Here is a 22662-nt window from a genome sequence, read left to right as displayed (position 1 = left end):
TGTCATTTGCTCCCTTTACATACACACTGTGTCTCTCTTTGTCACTTTTGATTGCCAGCCGTTCATTCAGAAGCAGTGGTACTTCATAATTAGCAAATTATCACATTGTAGCTAATCGGGATGGCCAGTTCTCTCATTTTTTAATCGTTTCATGAGTAAATATCTTGTCCTCACTTCCCGTTCTCCACCTCTACTCATTGACCCCTTCAGTGTAGCGGGGGGATGCCTACTGTGTGCACAGCACTGTTACAGGCCCTGGAGATACTGCAGGGAACCAAACAGGCGTCCCAGCCAGAGACAGATCGTGAATAGTTGAAGACGTTCGCTTCTGGTAGTGATAGATAGGCAATCGCATAAAGTAAAGCAATAGTGACGATGAATGGTGGGACGGAGGTTGCTTTAATTGGGTTCCTTGGGGAAGCCTTTCTGAAGAGGTGACATTTAAGCTCAGCTGCAGGAAGATCTGGGGGAAAGTGTCCCAGGAAGTGGGAACAAGTGCAAAGGCCCTGAGGTTGGAAGTAGCTTGTTTTTGAGGAAGGTAAAGGCCTGGTAACTGGATTATGCATTCCTTGTGTGCAGGTATTTTATCTTCCCTGTAACCTTAGCCCAGTGCCAGAAAGTCCCTTAAATACATACAGAACTGGAGCATTTGCCCTTAGTTATATATGGTACAAATAGCAGTTAACTAGACTCTGCACAGAAGGCTTTTAATAAAACTTTATATTGCACATAAATTGATGGTTCAAAGGGTTTTCTCATAAATGTACACCTAGCATGAATTGCTGTTTTCATTGTGTTTAGTGCAGAGCTTCAGCCCTCAGAATTCTGTTTTATATATGCAGCCATCTTATAAGCAGGTCTGTTCCAAAAGTTCATTTGTAAGGCACTTGAAACCAGGGATGGATTTTTCTATAGAAAAAGATGAACCAACTGGTGGTTTAGTTCCCAGGTGAGCCTACAAACATCATTTCATGCTGACTCTGGTTGAAGCCATACTGTTTAGTGCTAAAGTATCCTCAGCATTAATTAAGCCTGCTGCAGCTGGACCCCCCTCATCTAGATGGCATTCTAGGTCATTTACTATTAGCATCAGAGGGACCCATCTCCTACTATTTTTCCAGCCTGCCAAAAAAGTTTTATGAAAGGAATTCTTGCCCTTGTGCCTTTAAGATTTAGCTCCCCATGTTATAAACGAGCCCATGATGTGCAGAGTAAGGAGAGCCCTGCACTGAGAGCTGGGAGAGCCTAGGGCCCAGTGTCGGCCCTGCCACTGGCTTGCTGAATAACTTCGAGTAAGCTGCCCTCACTGAGCTTTGATTTCTCAGGTCCTTCTTAGATATAACACCCTGTTTTCTCACCACAATGGGAAAACATACATATATTTCATTGTTCCAACCTACCCTCAAATGGCTGCCTCCGGTTTCTGCTTGAAGAAGTAGATGTACTCAAATAATGAGGAGCTCAAGAAATTCCCGTGTATGGTGCTCAGCAGTTACGCACTCCGTCTGCACCCTCATTTTGATCTGCTATCTTTCTTAATGAGTGGAAAGAGATTTCGTCCTAGAACTTTTGGTCCAGATAAGATTCCTGTGTTCTTGGCCAACTTATCTTCCATATAATTATGTAAACTGGTTTTTCTTTTTAACTCTTAGGGATAAAAATGGTGACTATGGTTTGTTACTTATGAATTATACTTCTAAGTGCCCTTAGGGAATGGAATGAATTTGCAGGAGAGAGCAGAGCTGAAAGAGTGTGGGATCAAAAACAATTTTAAATGTTAAATGCAAAGCTATTTTCAGTATCCTGCTGGAGGAAAAAAAAATTTTTTTTAAGGCTTTCAATGATAGAAGAGGTTTCTGCTCCAAAGGAGAAAGGAGCCTCAGGTTTTGCAGTGGTGAAAACTAGCTAACGACCACCCCTCCCTTCCTCCTTTCCCCTCTCTGTGTTTCACTTTGGCGATATGAGCCACATTTGCCCTTTGACAAGTTTGCCGTTTAAAGGACTCTGGGACGCAGGGTGTTAGGGAGTTAGAGCTCACATGGCCCAGGGCGCAGGGTGCTTTGCTGCAGACTTCCCCACCAGATTCGAGCAAGGGAAGCCTCCTTGGGATTTAAACAGCACTTTCAGCATGGCCTCTGTGTGGTCAGTTGTGAATGAGATGTTTGGTTTTTTTTTGTTTTTTTCTTTTTTCCTTACGAGAAGGCACAGCAAGGAGTTGGGGCAAGAAGTTTCTGCTGGATTTCACCTTGGAGCTGGAAGGTGGCATGATACCTAGCCTTCCTCCTTAGATGCTAGACTATGAGCAGAATTGTATCTGTTTTGTTCTCGGCTGTATCCCCAGCAACTAAGACAGTGTCTGCACAGAGCAGTCACTTAATAAATACTTATCAAATGAATGAATTCAGCCTGGGAAAACCTTAACTTTCCTTCCCTATCTAACCCTCGTGAGCTTGGTCTTGCAATGTACTTTGGAGTTTAGGTTACAACTTCCTTTTGACATCTGTGTTTTTCTTATTCTTCAGGCTGGTCAGATATCAGTATCTTTTATTGATGATCAGGGCTTAACTGGCTGTGGTTGTCCCTGCCTGGCTGATGTTCATCTTTATGTTATCTTTAATTGGCCTCAAAGTACAACAAATCAATAGCTGAGCTGCATGAACTAAAAGAAAACTTACTGTGTATTTCTTTGGGTGTAAGTACTACACATTTATTTATTCAGTCAACACATATCTGAGGGGCCAGATGCCAGGCACTCAGTCTAGACCCAGAGGGAGAGCAGAAGGAGTTGTTGTAGGGGCACCTGGCTGGCTCAGTTGGTGGAGCATGTGACTCTTGATCTCGCGGTGGCAGGTTAGAGCCCCATGTTAGGTGTAGAGATTACTTAAAAAATAAAATCTTTAAAAAAAATTAAAAAAGGAAAGAGTTGTTGTAGCCAAGGAGCCTGAAGTTTCATCTGTTGATGGACGATAATCCAAGGCCATGTGTAATGCCAACTAAGTGGTCTAGACTATTTTAAGTACTGCAGGAATTCAGAGACCAGAGAGATCTTTGTGAGTTGTCATGGGAGGGAGGAGGCCTCATGGAAATGATCAGGTTTAATCCAGACCTTTAAGAATGGGTAGGATTTAGATTCACAGACAAGGGGTAGCACAGCTCTTTCCAGGGAGTAGATGGGCGGGAACATAGCACAATTAAAAGCACAGAGGTAGGAATGACCAACCTGTATTCAGGAACAGAGACTTGCCTAGAATGGAGGGTTCTCAAATAGTGGTGCAAATTTAAGTTTGGAAGATCAGTCAATGCCTAAACATGATGCACATCATTTCAGATGATAGTAATTACTAGTCTATAGAGAGTTCTTATGATGTCCTTCGCATTTCACGTGTATTATCTGATTTAATGCCTATAAAACCCCATGAAGGGGTATTATTATTAGCATCATTTTTAGAGATGAGGATCTTGAAGCACACAGTGATCCGTGACCTCCCTAAGGTCAATATAGCTAAGAAGCAGAGGATCCAAGCTTTAAAACCAGGCCATGGAAGCTCTTGACCATTGGACTCTGCTGTCTCCCAGTGTCCTCCACATGCAGAATTTGGATTTGGTTGGGGTGTTAGAGTCATGAGCTGGAAGTAGACAAGGCTCTATTTAGTGTACTCCTTCATTTTGTAGATTAGGAAACTCTGTGAGGTTAAGTGGCAGGTCAAAGTTTACCTGGTGAGGTAGAGACTGGTCAGCAGTGGAGGGAGAACCACTACAGTTGGTTTTACTGTGGTTGTGATTACTATTTCAGTGATGTGAAATAATTATCCCTAAAGCATCAGTCCGGTGTGAGTGTTTCAGTTGTACTGGAGCAGAGAGGGACTAGCTGCAGCAGGACCTGATAGGAGGCTGCTAGCTGAAGCCAGACAGAGAGTTAGAGGGAGCCAGAGCTGGGAATTGTCAATTATGTTAATTGGCATGGCTGTTTTCTGTCACCCTTTAGATTTCTAGAGTGCAGGGAACATCTGCCTGTGTGAGTGTCTTTCAAGTATGTGAATCTGCACTGTATTGTGACCGAGCTGCCTTGGTTAATGAATTCTCTAGAAGCAAAGCACCATTATGAAAGTTGAATGTTTAAAAACAAATACCCACATTTTCTGGAAAGAGAACCAGATGAGGAACCAGATAACTTGCATTCTGGGCTGCTTCTGCTACTTAAGCACCAGATAGCCTGAGCCAAATTACTTAAATGTCTCAAACTGTGGCTGATTCCTTATCTGTGGAACAGGTGTAACAATTCTTGCCCAGCCCCTCACAGTGTGGTTCTGATGCTGGAATGAGATAAGGAACGAGTAAGGGTTTTGAAAGCTGTAGCGTTGCTCCCGGGTTGAAGGGAGCCACTGTTGTAGTTTTCATAGTGAAGATGTACTGGCCTTTCAGGGATAGCCTGGAGGGCAATGCAGGAAGTTCTCCCGCCTCCGCCTCCAGGGCATGTTTAGGGATGCGGCGCTGTCCACCTAGTGGGTGCTGACGGGCCTCACTTTGCTGGGTAGGGCCATATTTTAAAGGTGATGATATATTTCACCCTTAGAGATGAGGAGCCACAGCCTGGGCATGGCTGGAAAGGTTAGGCATAGATACTCAAGTTAATCTGTTCTTCTCTGCACACACCTCTCAGGATAGTGATGGGCAGCTGTGAACCAGAAAAACAAGTGTCAGGATCTAGCCAGCCGGCCAGTTGGGTATGCTTGGATGTTTCACCTATCCTGGGGCATGAGGCAGAAATCCAGAAGAACCTTGATTAGCCTAGGGGCTAATGGGTGAGCCAGCACGCTGTCTAGGTAATACCTGATTCTAAAGCCTGTAGCAAAGGCTTGATTGGAGATGTGCCAAATCTTAATTTTTGTTAGTTTTGCATGGTTTATTTATTATTATTATTATTATTACCTAACCTTTGAGCATTTGCCATCTGTCAAGAACCGTGCAAAGTGCTTGCCTTTTCCCATTTAATACAGTAGCCCTGTGGGGTGGACACTGTCAGTCTCACTTTCTAATTAAGGAGACTGAGACCCAGAGATGCTTCAGATAACAGACAGGGTCCCGGGATCGAGCCACACATCGGGCTCCCTGCTCAGTGGGGAGTCTGCTTCTCCCTCTCCCTCTGCCCACCACCCCTTGCCCATATGCTGTCTCTCTCTCAAATAAATAGATAAAAATTAAAAAAAAAAAGAAGTCCAAAGGCTTTACTAGATGACCAAACATGGAATTTATGTAATGTCTTTTAAAAGTTGACCATCAAGTTCTCGGTTAGGAACACAAGCTCCTGTTATCACATTGTTTCCATGGAGAAATTAGCCTTGGCTCACATCATTTCAGCTCTTGGTGCCTTTTCCAGGAATGGAGTGAGCCACTGTAGGAGAGAGGACTGGTCATGCTTATCACTTAGAGCTCTTTCCCCTCCTGTTATTGAAGGGGGCTGATTTGCTTCTTTGAGCTCTCTCAATTTTTCCTGTGATCCGAACATAAATCATCTTTGAGGTCCTGGTAATTGTATTTTTTAGAAGTTTTCCCTGAAATAAATCTGAATGGAACACTTTCTTATATAGTTTTGAACCTCCTCTTTAAAGTATTTAATTGGTGGCAAGGGCTTTACTCAGAGAATGTAGAACTGTTGTCACTCAAACCTTTTTGGTTGGGACACCAAGCAAGTTCCTGTATTAAAGAGATCCACAGTCACAATGGCTAAAACTAGTCCATAGTAGGTAGTGGTCCAGGCCTTCTGCCTTCATCATGTGGTTTCCACTTCGTGGTTGAAGGGGGCAGCTTCTAATTTCACCATCTCCTGGGGGAAAGGGTCCGGGGAGGGGGTCACATGTAGTCATTTTAAGGTCAAGACCTGGCAGTAGCACATTCTTTTATCCTAGGGGCCAGAACTTAGTTATATGGTTACATCGAACTGCAAAAGAAGGCTGAGAAATATCTTTAGGTGGGACATCATGAGTCCAGCAAAATCCATTTTTAAGAGTGGAGAGGAAACTGAACATTAGGAGAAGCTTGCACGGTGCTGCCTTGCGGTACCAATGGGAAGGATTCAATAGAGTTTTGAAGCTCTCCTGAGAGCTGGGAAGATGCCTGAGCCCAGGGTCAGAACCTAGGCAGGCACACAGAAATCAGGGCATATGCAGCCTTCTGGAAGTCAGGGCGACTCATGGCTCAGAAACTAGATAGCCAGGTAGAACCAAGGTGCTAGAGGGAATAGAATAATCTGAAAGACTTCAGTTGTCTATTAGAGGAAATTAATCAGTGTAAGTGGTACAGTAGAAAGAGCACTGAGCTAGGAGTCAGAAGACCTAGGTTTGAGTCTAACCCCTTCTGCTTCATAACATGGGGCAAAAAAATACTTAGAAGAACGTTTGCTTTATCATCTACAATATGGGAAAAACAGTGATGGCCTTTCCTGTCTCCCAGGCTTAGTGTGAGAGTAATGGAAGGGCACATGCTCTGCAAACTGCAGCTCCATGGAAACTGGCATAGCGTCTTTTACTCACCTGTGTCCCCAGCACCAGCTGTAAGGGCTGGCATGAACATACTCGTGGAATGAAGTGTCAAATGTGAGAGGTAGGAAAGAAAATGCATTGTGCAGAGATCTTGATCCAGGATGGTCTTCTCTGCTGGGCAGAGCGGTTCTGCTCTCTACTGGCCAAGGTCTTGGGCCTACATGTATAACCAGGTACCCCACCGGGGCGCAGGCAGACATCAGGGCAGCTCCCAGCCAGGTAGCATAGGACACATAATACGTCTTTGGCAAGACCATTTGCTTACTTCACTGAGTAGGTGACAGAATCCAACAAAACAGGAGCTAGGACTTCCAGTTGGATGTCATGGTCCATGAATGTGAACTGATCATTTTTAAGTAGTCTGGTCTACCTGCAGATTGGAAGACGAAGCCTTCCCAAGGCTGTCAGAACTTAACTTCTTGCTTCAAAGTAATAAGATGTGGTTATAAAATTCCCCTGTCGATTTGAAAAAAAAATTATGTGGCTTGTTCAAAACAATAAATGTTTACTGAAAATATGATAGAGGTAAGAGATTACAAAGATAAGGTTATGGTTTCTATCCTATGGGTGTGTTTCTATCCTGGCCAGAGTGTTTTTTTTTTTCTCTTGCTGGAGAAATGGGGGCTCAGTGGATAATCAAAAAATTTTTTTAACTTTGATTCATTTTGTTATTTAATTTGTTTATTCACTAAGGGTGACCTTCTTTCTTGGAACACAGTGGAGTATTTTTAAATGGACTTTATTGGAAAAAAGCAGGAATTGAACTTACATTCACAGTATGCTCCTGACTCTGTTAAAGGCTCATGCATAGAAGGAGGGAAAAGCACCAAAACGTTAACAGTGGTTCTCATCTTGTAGAATTCGAGGTGATTTTTATTCTCATCTCCTTCTCTGTGGTTTTCTATTTTTCAACAGTGAGCATGTGTTACTCTTATAATCATAAATGGCTAGTTAAAAATGAGTCTCACAAATTAATACCCTCCAGCCAAATGAAGAATTTTTATTTTTGGCAACCTGGCCTGAGCTATAAGCTCTCATGTTAACTCAGACCTAGCCAAGTTATTTTCTGACAAGTTAAGGGGTTTGTTAGAAGGAGGATGTTTTCCTTGTGGAAATCAACACAGAAAGCAATTGTTTTGTGATATGTCAGGAAAGAGGTCCTGAGGAACTCTGCTCCTGGAATTTGACCAGCCTGTATTAACAGTCACTTACGGAAATGAACTTCGCAGCTTTCCCACTCACCATGGCACTGTTTCCCTTCCTCTTACACTCATGTGTTCCTCAGGGACCCCCAGACTCCATCTTCCTGGGACTGGGGGACCCTGCCCCTTGTTTTCTCAGGCCCTGCCACTTCCAATGTCCTCTGTGCATGTTCCCCTCCATCTGTTTGTGACTGTAGATTTGGTTGTGGCTTCTTCCCACCGCCATGTTTGTAGACTGAAGAGAACTAGTTGTTGTTCTCTTCTCTATCATAGCTGTTCCTTGCCCTTTTCATTGCTCAGGTGAGAGGCCTGAGCTGTGCTCCTGGGACAGAATGAAGAGGAGGGGTCAGGATTGTAGGGAAAGGGTGGGGATACTGAGCTGGCTGCGGAACCTTGGAGAAGCCACTGGGCCATCCACCGAGCCCTTGACCTGTCCCTGGCAGGGCCCGCTCTGGCACAGCTCCTGCAGACGGCTGCTTGGTGCTTGAAGCCATGCGTTGATCTCTTGTCTTGTTATGTGGCAGTCACTATTCTAGATGCTGTCAGGGGGCATAGTGATGAGCAAGGCAGACCTGCCCTCTGCTGTCATGGAGCTTTCATTCTCATGGGAGAGAGAAATGGTTCGCAGGGAAATTAACGAAGCTCATTACGGATTGTAAGAATGGCATCAGAGATGGTTACATGTGCCCTTTTGTAAGGAGCAGGAGGGCTGGGGTTGGGATGATCCCGAGGCCGGGCTCCTTCTATGCCCCTGGTGCTTTCTGGTGGGGAGGGAGAAGATCAGGGAGGTCTCTCGGGAAAGCTGAGCTGCTTCTCCCGTTCAGGCTGCCTGGGGCCAGGTCTGCACCTGCAGACCTGCAGAGAGAGCAAAAGCTGATGCATGAGCCCGGGACTGGCCCTCTTGGTCATTCCACTTGCCCATTTCTGGGCTGCAGGTGCACATCCTCCTTTTCTGAAGAGCGATAAGCCAGTCCGCACAAAGAAGTCCCAATCTGTGCAGGCTGCAGGCCTGTCCGAGGCCAAGCTTGTGTTTTCTCCCTTATTTGCAACTTCTAATGAGGACCAGCCTCTCCGTGTCCCTCCAGCAGGATACTGGACTACTGTTCTTTCAGGGACAGGGTTTTCTATTTTGTTGTTGGTGGTGTTGTTTTAGTTTTAATGAGCTCCTCCCTGCTGCCCCATCCTCCACCCACCCCCAGTCCTGGCCTTGTGTGGATTTAGGCCGTCTTGCTGTGCCATTCCCCTTTCTGCAGCTCTTGATCACCCACGCTTACAGGACCTTTGGGCCCCACTGTCTGCTTGGCTTTCGACTGCCCAGAAAAGGTGCAAGTTGGGTAGTTGTGAGTGATTTTCCTGAGCTTCCTTACTGAGTCTTCTTTTCTATTATACTTCTCTGTCAGATGGGCCATTTGTCCTGCTCTTTGTGCCCCGTCTTTCTGAAAAACCAGGACAAACAGGACCCTCACTCCTGTGGAAACTCAGCACCCTTCCTCCTACAGACCTTAGTAACTGTGTTTTCTGACCCTTCTCCTCCCATCTTTCTCTTCAAAGAACAAAGCCTTTGAAGCTTTCCTCTCACTGGTTTGATGCAGTATGGGGAACTTCCAGTTACCTGCCTCCCAAAGGGGTCTGGGACTCACTTGGCTTCCAGAGCTCCTCTCACTGCTCTCCCACCCATGAGCTGTGATGTTTAACCAGAGAAGTCATTCACGCTTTGATCATTTAACACTCCTACCAGGGCCGACAGGAAGGCTCTTGTTACTAAATTAATTTTCTTGGGGAGTGGGGGAGCTTGTTACTATTCTCATCCTTTTGGTGTTGTTACCATTCCTTTAAAACTATATCTGCGTAAATGCATGTGTGTGTATATATGTTTATATAGTTCTACATATAGCAAAGGGCTTGGGAATGAAGGGGGCCCTCATAGGGCCTTGATTTAAACCCCAGGAGTGGTCGTGATTCTTTGGGCAATATATCCTTTTGTCCCAAATATCTACTGGCTGAAATTTGTAAAGTTTTGTTTCAACCTTCATTTCATAGTTTCCCCCAGTTTCTGGGACAGCTTTGGGGTTCACTGGTTGTAGCATCCAGAGTCATTGGCTCTACCCCTTAAAGACGCAGACTCAGTGAAGAGAGCCTTCTGTCACCTGCCTAGTGCCTGTCGCTCTGAGGCCTCCGGCATCTCTTACCCATTGTCCTCACCGAGGAGCTTTGAGGCCCCAGGGCCAAGGCTCCTGTTCGGAGTGCGCCTGTTACAGTCAGGATGGCCGGGGCCGTCTGCAGACCTCCTTGGCCCTAGCGTGGTGGAGTGCGTCCAGGTTGCTTTGGAATAAGCAGTTTTATTTAAAAACAAGTTTAATCCAAAAGTTGCCTCTGAGGTGGTCTGAATGGCTACCCTGTCTGCTGGTTAGTACAGCGGCCTGGCTTCATCTGCCTGGCCACTTCTGGCTGGCAGGCCCCCCGACCCCTCAGCATGGCTTTGCCTCCCTCCGCTAAGGAGGGCACGGAGAAGGCATGCTTTCCCTTGTTCTGAAACAAGACCAGCCTGCGCAAGGCTGCAGGGATGAGGGAGCCGTCTCTTCATTCACCGTTAACCGAGGGTCCTGTGTGTCTGATACGATGGGAAGCCATTGGAGCATTGAGAGCAAGAAAGTAATACATGATTTATGTGTTTTAAAGGTTCTCCTGCTGCCTGTGGCCTCAAGTGGGAAGGATAAGCATGGAGCAGAGGGATGGGTTAGGAGCTGGTGCTTCCGGTTCCGGCAGCCGGGCTGGCTCGGACGCTGCTGGGAGCAGACAGGGACAGACAGGCCTGCACTGGCTGCCATTGCCACTTGCCCTCGGGCTCTAGATTCCCTGCACCATGAGCCTGCCCTAGGTATGCCAGGCCCCGCCGAGCTCCTGCTTCATGGCTGGTGGTCTTCACTCCACCTGGAATGTTCTCTTCCCCTGCTTCCCAATCCTGGTGCTTCTGCCAAAGCTTCACCCAGTGACCTTAGGCAAGTTACCAGATCTCTCTTGAGCCTCAATTTCTTCATCTATGAAAGAGTGATCATAGAACCACCTCATGGGATTGGGAGGGAAACATGATACGCACTGCAGGCCTCTGCCCTGGTCTCCTGCTTCCAACCTTGCCCTGCTCTGTGTGCTCTCTGCCCAGTGACCCAGTGAGGAGGGGTCCACTCAAGTCATACTCTGGCTCAGAACCCTCTTGACAGTAGCTTTCTGTCTCACTCAAAGCAAAAACCAAATCCTCAGCATGGCCTGCAAGGCTGCCTGGTTTTCCTCTGGCCTCATCTCCCACCCCAGGGCCTGGTGGGTAACCAGGCAGGCTGAGTCGTGCTGAGCTCACTGTGGTGCATGTGGCTGGTGCCCCCCTGAGTTGTGCAGTGCACAACGCACGTGGCCGGACGCATGGATCCCGGCTGCCCCTCTCTTGTTCCACTCTGGCCACATGTTCTGCAAACATCCCAGGCCTGTTTCGGGCTCAGGCTCTTTCCTTTGATGGCTCCCTCTGCTTTGAATGCACTTCCTCCAGATTATCAGTGTGGTGTGATCACTCTCTTCAGGTCTTTTCTCAAATGTCACCCTATTTAACATTGTACCATTTGGCCCACTGCCTCCCAGATGTTTCCCTGTTTCCCCTTTGATTTATTCTTCCTCTTGGCTCTTATCGTCAGCTAACATAGTCTACATTTTACTTACTTAATTGGTTCATTGTCTCTTTTCTCAATAGAAAGTAAGCTGTGAGAGCAGAGACTAGTGTTTAGTTCATTCATTCTCCCCAGTGCCTCAGACAGTGCCTGGCAGGTAGCAGGGGCTCGCTAATGAATGCATGACTGAGTTTGCACTAAAGCAAGTGAAGGGTTTCGTATGTTTGCTGAGCAGGTAGGAAGCACCCAGCGAGTGCCGGCCGCCATTGTTTCCATGGTTGGTGTTGATTATCCTTTGGGACCAGCCCCGTCCGCAGGTTGAATTGCATCGTGGCCACCTCTGCTCCTCGCTGCCCTTCCCTCTGTGCCCTCTGCCTCTGTGGCATTTATCACACTGCATGTGTGGGACTTGTCTCACTCTTTTCCCTATATGCGCCCAAAGTCCTGTGGGGCAAAGACTGGCTTGTTGGGATTTGTATCCTAAGGACCCTGTACCCGTGGGGGGTGGCGTGGAGTAGGCGCTCAGGAAGTGTCTACTGGTGGCAGCCATGACAGGTGGAAGGGGCTCTGCAGTCCCTTCCTGGTGGGCCTGGCTCCAGCATTGCTGCCTCATGTGTGCGCCCCCCTCCCAAGGGGCGCCAAGAGAGAGTTTGACAACCACTTAAGTGATGAAATCTCTAATAGTATGTTTAGAACAAATTTGGGGGAGCAGAGGGCCTCCTGTGCCTAGTCCTTTGGATGACGGTGTCTGGGTGACTTGCCAGTTCCACACGTGAGAGTCTGGCCCTTCGGCTGTTCCGGCCCCAAGAAGACAGTGTGATTCGGTTTACACTCATTCAGTGGGGAGCATGTGAGCAACACCGGTGTGTTTGGAGGAGGCCGGGGAGAAGCAGAGAGAGCTTGAGCTGGCCCCTAGGGAATTTGGGGTAGGAGAGGAGAGCATGGCTTCTGGAGAGTAGCCCCTGCCCAGTTCAGGGACGAGCGTGGGTCCCTTGGGAGGCATGAGCAGGTAGGTGATTTGGGCCATATGAGGGAGGACCGTAAATGCCAGGGCAATGAGTTTGGCCTCTGGTACTTGGCAGAAGAGTCCAGATTAGGGATTCTGATGGGATAGGTGTAAGAATCAAGGGGTTCAGGGGAGGTGGGGAAGAGCTTTGGAGTCATTTGTCTCCTGTCTAGAGACAGTTGTCTTGTGAAACCCACAGACGGCATACCAGTGCCAGAGGCCCTGCCACTAGGGACCAGCACCGGCACCCATAGGACAGTAGAGCTTTAGCTGAAACAACAGAGTGCGGGGGACTGAGGAGTTAGAAGTGGGGGTTCAGCATAGACTGGGTTCAGGAGTGGGCTTTTTCTCCTCAAGGGGAACTGTTGGTGTCCCTGGGTCACTGGGAGTTTCCTGCCCTGCTCTGGGTGGACTCACCGATTCATAAGCCACTGTTTCTCTGGAATCAGCCAGGTGTCTACACTTTGTGCTGGGCCAGTCAGCCTGACTCATCAATCAGTTTTGTACCAGAGTGCTCTTCAGAAGAGCTTTAAACCCAGAGACTGGCAAACTCAGGTTCAAGTGTCAGCACAGCCCATAACTCTCTGTGGGGCCTTGGTCAAGATGCTCATTCTCTTGGGGGTTCGCCTTCTTTATCTGCCAGGTTAGCACCACGCTAAATCCATGGGTGGTAAGCTAGAGCCTCTTAAATCCCTCCTGCCTTGGGTCAGAATTAGCCCTGGAGGCCTGGGTGGGGCTGAACCTTCAGGTGGGAGTCGTGGTGGCCACACTGTGGAGAGGACTAGGCTTGACATTGTCTTAGGGGTTTGAACATTGTTCTCTCACCCAGGGATTGATTTCTTCTGCAAAACTAAGGAGGGTTCTCTTCCCATTCCCCTTGCCTGCTTTTGGATGGAATTCCTGAAATGACCTTGGCTTCGTGGGTCCTTTCCCATTTCTCGTTGGGCTCTCCTAAACATGGTCCCTGCCCTATGGCCAGGGGCCTCATTCTCGTATGGCTACCACCTTTCTCTCTGGCCTCATTGCTTGAGATTTCCTCTTACCTCTCTCCTATCTTCCTTTGCATCTGACTTCGAACTCCAGGCCTGATCTGCCCTGCTGGGGCAACCTTGATGGCATCAACATGTGCCTACATGTTTGCACTCCCTTTACTCTTTTTTTTTTTTTTTAATTTTTTTATTATTATGTTAATCCCCATACATTACATCATTAGTTTTAGATATAGTGTTCCATGATTCATTGTTTGTGCATAACACCCAGTGCTCCATGCAGAACGTGCCCTCCTCAATACCCATCACCAGGCTAACCCATCCTCCCACCCCCCTCCCCTCTAGAAACCTCAGTTTGTTTTTCAGAGTCCATTGTCTCTCATGGTTCTTGCACTCCCTTTACTCTTAAGATCATATCCTCAACCTGCTCCATGTGGCTCCCTCGTTTTTATCATGCTCATTTAAGATGGCTGCATAATATTCTATCAAGGGAGTGCCTTCAATAAACCATGAGTTTGTTATGGGGTGTTGAGATTGCTTTTAATTTTTGTTCTTTCAGCTAATGCTACATTAACCATCTTTGTGTATTCCAGAATCATTTTATTAGGTTGGCATTTATCTAGCTAATGGCAATGGCCCAAGATCAGATAGAGAATCAGAATTTCTTTTTTCAGGAGAAATGTTGTGAAGATATATTTAAATTTTACTTTAAATGCTAGGAATGTTTTTGTTGTATTTTCCATGAACAAAGAAGCAGGGTAACAGCAACACAAAATGAGACACAAGTGAAAGGCTGCATATTTACAAGTAACACATGACTTGTTTGTTGCTAAGTGTGGAGGTGAGCCAGTACATTCTCTTAAGGAGTAATTTATCTGCTCAAATTGAGGAATTCTGTGTCCCTATAGCTTCGATGCTAGAGTAAAATAAACAGTGATCCCTTCTTAACACTGTTTTTAAGAAATGCCCTAAAACAAGAAAAAGTAAATGGGATTTTTTAGAAACAAACAAACATACAAACATGTCTCCTTGAGCCAGAGTGAGCCTGTCAGGAAGTGCTCTTAGCAGTGGGAGCAGGTTGCAAACTTGCTGAAGGGGTTTGGCTTTTTGTTGGTCATAAGGAAACAACCAGAATGAAACCGACAAATGAGCGTCACTGACATGGTTCCCAGTGCTCTTTTTAGGCTGGAATCCGTGTGGCTTTGGGGTGGTGGGGAAGGCTTCCTGTGCCCTGCTGATCTGTTGTTGCCATTTCAAGTCTCTGGTTGATGATTACGTGGACTGTTTCAACCTAATCCAGCAAATGTCAGCTGAGTCTTCACAGTGCGTAAGATTGCAGGGAATAAAACTTGGGGAAGAAAAACCCAATGCATCACCCTTGTTTCCAAGGAGCTCATGAACTAGGATTGGGAAGGATAAAAGAAGTCTAAACTGATGATCCTTCAAGGGCAACTAAGAAGAGGGCGCTGGGGCAGTCAGCCCCACCCTGTTAGAGAAGGGCGGAATTCCATCTCCTCGGGAGGCTAGCGTTGGAATGCAAGTGGGGGTCAAGGAAGGTGTGATGGAGGAGTTGCTTTTGTGGACTGGCTGAGATGGGGACTGGACGTTGCCAGCAACGCTAAAAGGCAGATAGAGGAGATGGAGGTGGAAGTACATGGGGATATGTCTAGGATTTGGCTAAAACATTGTGTATCAGATGCCAGGCACAGTTGTAAGCACTTCCTATATATTAGCTCATCTAATCTCTACTGAGACCCAAGGGAGGTACTGTCATTGCCTCCATTTTACAGATGAAGAAATAGACATAAAGGAATTCATTAGCCGCCCAAGACCATACTGCCGTAGAGCAAAGATCAGACCCAGTCGATTTGGCTCCAGAATCTCTGCTTCTAACCACAAAGCTGTCCCGCCTCTGATATAGGGGAAGAACAGACACTAGAACCAGAGGCTTGGCGTGCCAGTGATCAGGGGTACACAGGTGGAAGAGGGGTCAGGGTGGAGGTGAGAAGGATTGCAGGGGTGGGGGAGTTTGCTGAGAGCCGAGAGGGGCCACAGGAAGAAAGAGCTTCAAGGCGTGGGTTTGTCAACAGGGCCCAGCACAGGGGCCAGCAGAGTTCTAGGAGGTGAGATTTAAGAGCAGGTCCGAGCCAAGGAGAGAGCTGGGCGGGCCTCCGGAGAGGGCAGCCAGGCTGCAGACGGTGAGGTGCTGTTCCTTCTGGATGATTCTGTGTTTTGAAGGTAGGGAAGCGGGCACAGGCATTGGGTATCATTGTCTGTGTCCTCCTGTCAGTAGAAATAGGTGAGCATGACAGAGGGGCCGGTGAGAGCCGGCACTGCTAATTTGGCAAACCCAGGGGCTTTTCTGCAGCCTAATGATTTTTGAAAGCTGTTGGCAATGCTGAGGCCCAAGTGTGACTCCCTTATCTGAATGCTGTAGCAATCGCTGTTTTTCCTGGAAAATTGGCCCTGTGTGTGGTTTATTTGAGTTCCATTTTTATAACTTTATTACCTTGTCCCCATGATGCGAGAGGCCTCTCTTTTCTCGAGCTTTGCTGTGAAAATTGTTTCTTAAAAGGCACAAAGTGATCTCTCATCATTTGGGTGGTGTTCTTCCCATAGTAGCTCTTTTCTGCAGACTCTGCACACACTTTTCATCACCCCTGACACCAGTTGTCATGTTTTTCTGATCGTTGGCAATTTACTGGGAACTTTTAGGCAGCTCTTAAATCTCACTGCCTAGGTGTTTGTCACGATTTCTCCCAGAGGAGTTTGTGCATGTACATATCCATCCAACTCCTACCAATGACCTTGCTGCAGCCTGACACCCAGTCCTGTCCTCTTGAGTTGATAACAATGGCGATTAGCATTTATGGAGACTGAGCTGTTACCAGGCCCTGGAGTAAGGTATTTATGTTCATGATCTCAATTATTCCCAGTCTCTATAAAGAAAGTACTATTACTTCCCCAATTTTACAGATGAAGAAAATGAGTATTGAAGAGGTAGAATAGCTTGCCCCAGGTCACACAGCTAATAAATGGCAGAGCTGGGCTTCACCCGAGGCCTTTCTGACCTTGGAGCCCAGGTACTTCATTCATACATTCATATATTCATTCATTCAACATCAAGTGATTGTCTACAACATGGCAAGCACTGTTCTAGACCCAGGGGATACAGCAAAGGGGAAAAAAAAAAAAGCACAAAAATTTCCTGCCTTCGGCTCACATTCAAAATGGGGGAGATGGAGAAAAAAAATAATAAATAAAATGTACATTACCCAATATGATAATAAGGACTATGGTGAGAAATAAAGCGAGGAGGTTGCCTAAGAAGCGTTGGGAGAATTTTAGAGTAGTCAAAGAAGATCTCATTGAGAAGGAGACCAAACTGTTGGGTCAAGTAGCAAACAAAGCCCCAAATCTCAGCGTATCAACTCAAGAAAATTTTATTTGTTAATTTACAGTAAAACTTTATTTCTTAGTACAGAAAGATTCCAGTGTGGCTGCTCCTTTCCCTTGTGCTTATTGAGGGACCGCCCTCTTATATCTTACGGCTCTGCCTTCTTCAAGGCCCTCAGATTGCTTCCCATTCAGCTGGAGGATGAGTAAAAAGAGAGGGTCTTGTGGGGGAGTTTTTACAGCCCGTCTGGAAGAAACCTGCGTCTCTCCCACCCGTTCGTCAGAACTCAGGCACGTGTTTGCTCCTTCCTGCGAGGGAGGCTGTTGGGAACTAGGGTCTAGCCATGTGCCCCCAAGAGAAAGGAAATGGGTTTTTGTGAACTTGTAGCGGAATGTATGCCATAGCGAATGAAGGAAAGAAATGAGTCGTGTGTGTCACTGGGGAAAGAGCATCAGGGAGTGGGAACCGCAGCGTCAGGGTGGCCAGCGTGGCAGGAGTACGGGGAGGAGAGTGGCAGAAAGTGAGGGCAGGGGCGTCATGGGGGCTGGGCCATTGGGATCACTGTAAAGACTTGGTTGCACTGGGAATGACCAGGGGGGCCGGGAACATGGCAGGGTTTTTGAAAGAGGACTGACGTGGTTTGAGTTACATCTTGAAAAGATCACTCTGGCTACTGTGTTGAAAATCAACTGAGGGAAGAGAAGTTAGCGTCTGTTGGAGTTGCCCCGCTGAGTGATGAGAGTAGCCAGCTCCGGGTGGGGGGGGGCGGGGGGGGCAGGATTTGAGGTCTGTCCTGAAGGTGGAGCCGCTGGGCTTGCTGTGGGCTTGGGGGAAGGTGTGAGACAGAGAGCGGTGTCAGGCTTGTTCTGAGGTTTTGGCTTTCGCCTAATGACTGTTAGTCTCACTTTCTCCCCGCAGAAGTAAAGGGAAAAGTTTTGGGGAGAAGATATATGAATGCCTTCTGGGCCCTGACCTATCTCACAGTCGGCTTTCCTCCTGCACAGTACTTTCTTTAGCACAGCCAAGCAATTCATAGTCTTTTTTTTTTTTTTAAGATTTATTTATTTATTTTAGAGAGAGAGAGTGCATACAAGCACGGGGGAGGGGCAGAAGGAGAGGGATGTATGTAAAGAGGAGGAATGGGATAAAGAAAGTGCACACAAGCACGGGGGAGGGGCAGAAGGAGAGGGAGCGAGAGAATCGCCAGCAGACTCCTCGCTGAGCACGGAGCCCAGTGGTGATCTCAGTGGGAGCATAAAAGGGGAGAAAGTCTGTCTTAAACAGAGCAGGGCGTGAGTCATGGCAACAAATGTTCCATGCCTACTAGGTGCTGGGCACTGGCTAGGTATTTTGTTTTCACCGGAGAGCAAAACAGTACTGTTCCTGCCCTTGTGGCAGAGGTAAACCCATGTGGATAGACTGTAGAATGATTCGTTGGAAGACATTATATTTACGCCTAATTATTTCTTTTTAGCAATTGTGAATGGCATTGTATTTTTAATTTTGATGTCCATGTGTTCATTGCTAGTATATAGAAATAAAACTGATTTTTAAAAATTTTTTTATCTTGTATCCTGCATCCTTGCTAAACTCACTAATTAGTTCTAGGAATGTCTTTTGTGTTTTCCTCAGGATTTTCTACATCGGCAGTCATATCGTCTGCAAGATACGGAGATTTGTTTTATTTCTTCTTTGCTTTTTTTATTTCTCTTTGTTGTCTTTTGTGCTGACTAGGACCTCTAGTACCATGCTGAATAAGATTGGTAAGAGTGGACATCATTGTCTGTTCCTAGTCTTGGGGGGAAGGCAGTCTTCCACCATCAAGTCGATTGTTAACAATAGGGATTTTTGCAGATGTCATTTGCATTTTGCTGGTATGGGTGGGGATGGAATAGGGTTTTCTGTAGTGCTTGGTTGCAATAGAGTGGTTACTATCTAAAAGTTTTCTGTCTTACTAGAGGGCACAAGCTTTGTGTGTGTGTACGCGCACACACACATGCGCCTTCTGCATTTCTAGATTGCTGGCTTCTTCAATTCCAAGTCTGGGATATGTGAGGCATACACACACACACACAAAAGTAAAAAGAAAGAAAGAAAATGCAGGGAACTCACCATGGTGTCATTCATTCCTGAGGTCCTGAGATCGCTAACTGGTCTGCCTTCTTCGCTCTGCCTTTCAGACATTTCTTATGTTTGCAGTACATATACTGTCCAGGAGTTTTTGTTGTACTCCATCTTCCTGGAAGTGGCAATGGTTGGGAGCAGCTAGAGAGTATAGCCCCCCGCCCCCCAGTTTTGGGGGGAGCTTAAGATCCCAGGGGTTTGATCCTGTAGCTGGTTGGAGGGCTGTATCGCGGTGTGGAGGGTTGGGTGGGTGGGGGAGTGGCAGAGAAAATGGGAGGCTGTTGCCTGGGTCCAGGTAGTAGATAAAGGGGTCCCGTGCTGTGACAACAGACATGGTGCAGAAAGGAAGGAGAGGAAAGTCCCCATGGCAACAAGGAAGTGCGAGGAGACTAGGCTGAGGATGAGGTTTCTAGCTTGGGCCACCAGCTAAAATTGGGAAGGCCATGAGGTGTCTGATGCAGCAGAGTGGGCATATTCCAGGCATTGAGAGCACATCTGGGAAACCAGACTAATGGTGCTGCCCTTCAGGGAAGCCATAGAGCTATAAGTCTGGCTGCTGTAAAGATCCAAGGAGCATGCGCTCTGGGCAGAGGACACAATGTGGGAAAGGACACAGGTACGGGTAACGGCATGATGGGCCTGTCGGGACCCCCACTGGCTGACACGTAAGTGGGTCGCTATTGGTTCCATAACTGGGCAGGATGCTGTAGGAGTTCACTAAAGGAAGATGTTCTAGAAAGGGAGTTGGTGCCACCAGGAGTCCGTATGGCCGCTTGTCTTCTGTTCTTTGTATGTTGGTATCAGTCTTTCCTCCCGCAGACAGACCACCCTCCTCGTGGGGGCACCTCTGCTGACAGCCCCACTTTAGCGACTGCAGTGAAGTGGCTGCATCTGTGTATCAAGTCCAGACAAAGTCTCTGACTGGCTTAGGTTGGGTGGTGTGCTTATCCTCTGGGGCTAATCACTGTTACCAGGGTGTGGAGGACTCTAATCTGGGCTGGATCATTTGCCCACCCTTATTGGGGCATTCATGGTCTTTTTAAGAAGGTGGAAGAAAAGTGTCTATGGAAGATAAAAAAAGATTTACCCTGGCTTACTATAATATGTTTTGAAGAATTTATAGTACAGCAATGTAGGAACTCTTTGGAGAATTTTAAGCAGGGGACTTGATCAAATTTAGGTTTTATTAAAATCATTCCACTGTGTCTGGGATTGCGGTTGGAAATAAATAAGTGACTAGAGGTGGGGAGACTGGTTAGGAGGTTGTCGCTGGAGCTCCAGGGAGAGCTGACGAGACTCGAACTAATTCAAGTCCTTGGTTGTTTCATTTGGACTTTACCTCCAGCCACAGCACGGTAAAGAGGAGGAGTGGGATAAAGTCTAGAGACAATCAGGCAACCAGGGCTTGGTGACCAGCTGGAGGATGCAGTAAGAAGAGGGGCTTAAGGAGGATCACCCCCCCAACACCGCCACCAAGGGGGTAATAACTATTCTCTGGAAGGCTAGATTTATCTTTGGAAACTAGTTATTAAGTGGTGGCAGACTTGACATATCTTATTTGCTTCTTGAGAAATATGAGTGTTGTTGGCTTTTTGTGGTGCCTTAACTGGAAAAGAAAGCTGATTGATTGTATTTTTCTCCCTTTAAAAAGTTTCCTTTCTTTATGAACTCAGATAATAGGAGCTGCAGCTGGGACTGCCAGTTGAGATGGATGGGAGGAGGACCCTGGCCTGAAGACCCTTCCTCCCCCCAAGCCTGCCCCTGGGCCTGCAGGTCTACTTTAGAAACGTTCATCCCTTCGCCATTGTCCTTGCTAGGAAGGCTTTTCAGGATTTTAAGCAAAGAAATGACCCGATCTGACTGTTGTTGTGACCAATTCCCTCCTGAACTGGGAATTGACCATGGATGGAGGGAGGAGTGACACCAAGAGCCAAAGCGGGGAAGTAGGCACACCCGTTGAGAGGCTCTTGCAATCATCTACATTGGTAATGGTGGAAGGAGTGAGAAATGGTCATATTCTGAATGTATTTTGAAATAAAAACCGATGTTGGTGAGGACTGGACTATGGCGTAAAAGAAAAGAGATGAGAATGGCTCTAACCTTTTGGCCTGGGCAACTGGAAGAACGTTGTCTTAAACTGAGATGGGGAGGGCTTGGAGGAACAAGCCCAGGGGAAGGCGAAAGGCATTGGTTAAGTTTGACACATTGAACATGACTTACACAGATCTCCTGTCTACGTGACATCTTACTGGAAGCAGGCAGTTGGATATATCCTACTAGCCAGGAGTTGAGAGGAGAGGCCCAGGCTTGGAGAGAAATCTGGGCATCATCCTCAGCATACAGATGATATCTGAATCCCAGACACTAGGTGAGACCACCGGGAAGTGACTGGAGGTATACAGAGAAGAGATGAGAACAAGGCCTGAGCCCTGGGGCACTCTGACATTAAGAGGTAGGGAGATAAGGAAGAACCAGCAAAGGGAAAGAGTAGCTAGTGAGGTGGGTAGAAAACCAAGAGTGCTATCCTGGAAGCCAAGTGAAAAGGGTCATCAAACAAGAGGGAATGGTTTACTGGTACCAAAAGCCGTAAGACAAGGTCTGAGACTTGCTTATTGGATCCAGCAACATGAGGACAGGCCAAATGCAGGCGAAATGCCTGCTTTGGGACCCCAGCTTAACCTTTCAAATAAGTCACAGTTTCCCCACTAAAGAAGAGTACAGTTGTGCAAAACAGATCATTTAAGACTGATTGAAATAAATCCAAGAAAGGTGAAGACAGTGCCATGGGAGTCTAGTAGAAAGGGACAGTACTTCTGGCTTTTGTGGGGAGGGTTGAGGTCAGATTCATTCATGTCTTCATTCATCATTTATTCATTCCACAAAAACTTATTGGGTTTCAGAGACTTGTGGCAGGGAAGGGAGAAAGTGGAGTTAATTGTTTAATGGGTATAGAGTTTCAGTTTTGTGGAAAAGTGTTCTGGAGCTGGATGGTGGTGATGGTTACACAACAACATGAATGTACGTAATACCACTGAGCTGTGCACCCGAAAATGGTTATGATTATAAAGTTTATGTCATGTGTATTTTACCACACACACACACACACACATCAAAGGAGGAAAAAAAGTATTGGCCCCATGATGAACTTGGTCTGGGATATAATGTTGGAAATAGATGGCATTTCAATAGGAGATAATACGGAGAGAAGGGGAGAGACACATCCAACTGGAGGGAATGCAGAGAGGGAAGGGACCCGCTATCAGCTGTGTTTGTCTGGATAGTGGGGTCAGTAGGGGAGGCCGTGCAAGCTGAGGCTGTGGACTCAGGCTGGGCCGGTTGGTACAGGCCTGGCAGGCTGCTTACAGAGTTGCGCTTGCCTTCTTAGATTCTGGGAGCCCCTGAAGGCTCTCTGCCCAGGGGAGTGCCATTCCAAAGGTGTGCATTTAGAAGATTAATGTCATTAATCCTTCCTGTTAAACCATTGCTTATTAAAATCAGTGGGATTGAGGCATGTATTTCTCTAGGGAAAAATGTGGCCTAGCAGAATTTTCAACACCCAGCTACATGTTAATGTACTGAGTGCGTTATTTTTCCACCCATTTTACAAGTATTTCTTGACGACTACCTAAATGCCCACTGTGTTCTAGGCGGTGGGGTAAGAGAAGGGGTAAATTTAATAGGTCTCTTCTCTTAAAAAGCCTATACTCTAGAGACCCCCATTCCTAAAGAAGAAATTGTGCTCCCATATGTCA

The 22662-nt window shown here is 46.8% G+C and overlaps 1 protein-coding gene across 8 annotated transcripts in view; it reads left to right on the top strand.

Moving 5' to 3' along the window:
• The window catches only part of BMAL1 (basic helix-loop-helix ARNT like 1), a 99111-nt gene that overhangs the window by 6816 nt on the left and 69633 nt on the right, over positions 1–22662 (top strand). The window lies entirely within an intron of this gene.

The sequence above is a fragment of the Halichoerus grypus genome, chromosome 11 (assembly GCF_964656455.1).
Source record: "Halichoerus grypus chromosome 11, mHalGry1.hap1.1, whole genome shotgun sequence".
In the NCBI taxonomy this organism is placed as follows: Eukaryota; Metazoa; Chordata; class Mammalia; order Carnivora; family Phocidae; genus Halichoerus; species Halichoerus grypus.
The sequence above is the reverse complement of the archived record's forward strand: the minus strand, read 5'-3'. Positions and strand labels throughout refer to the sequence as shown.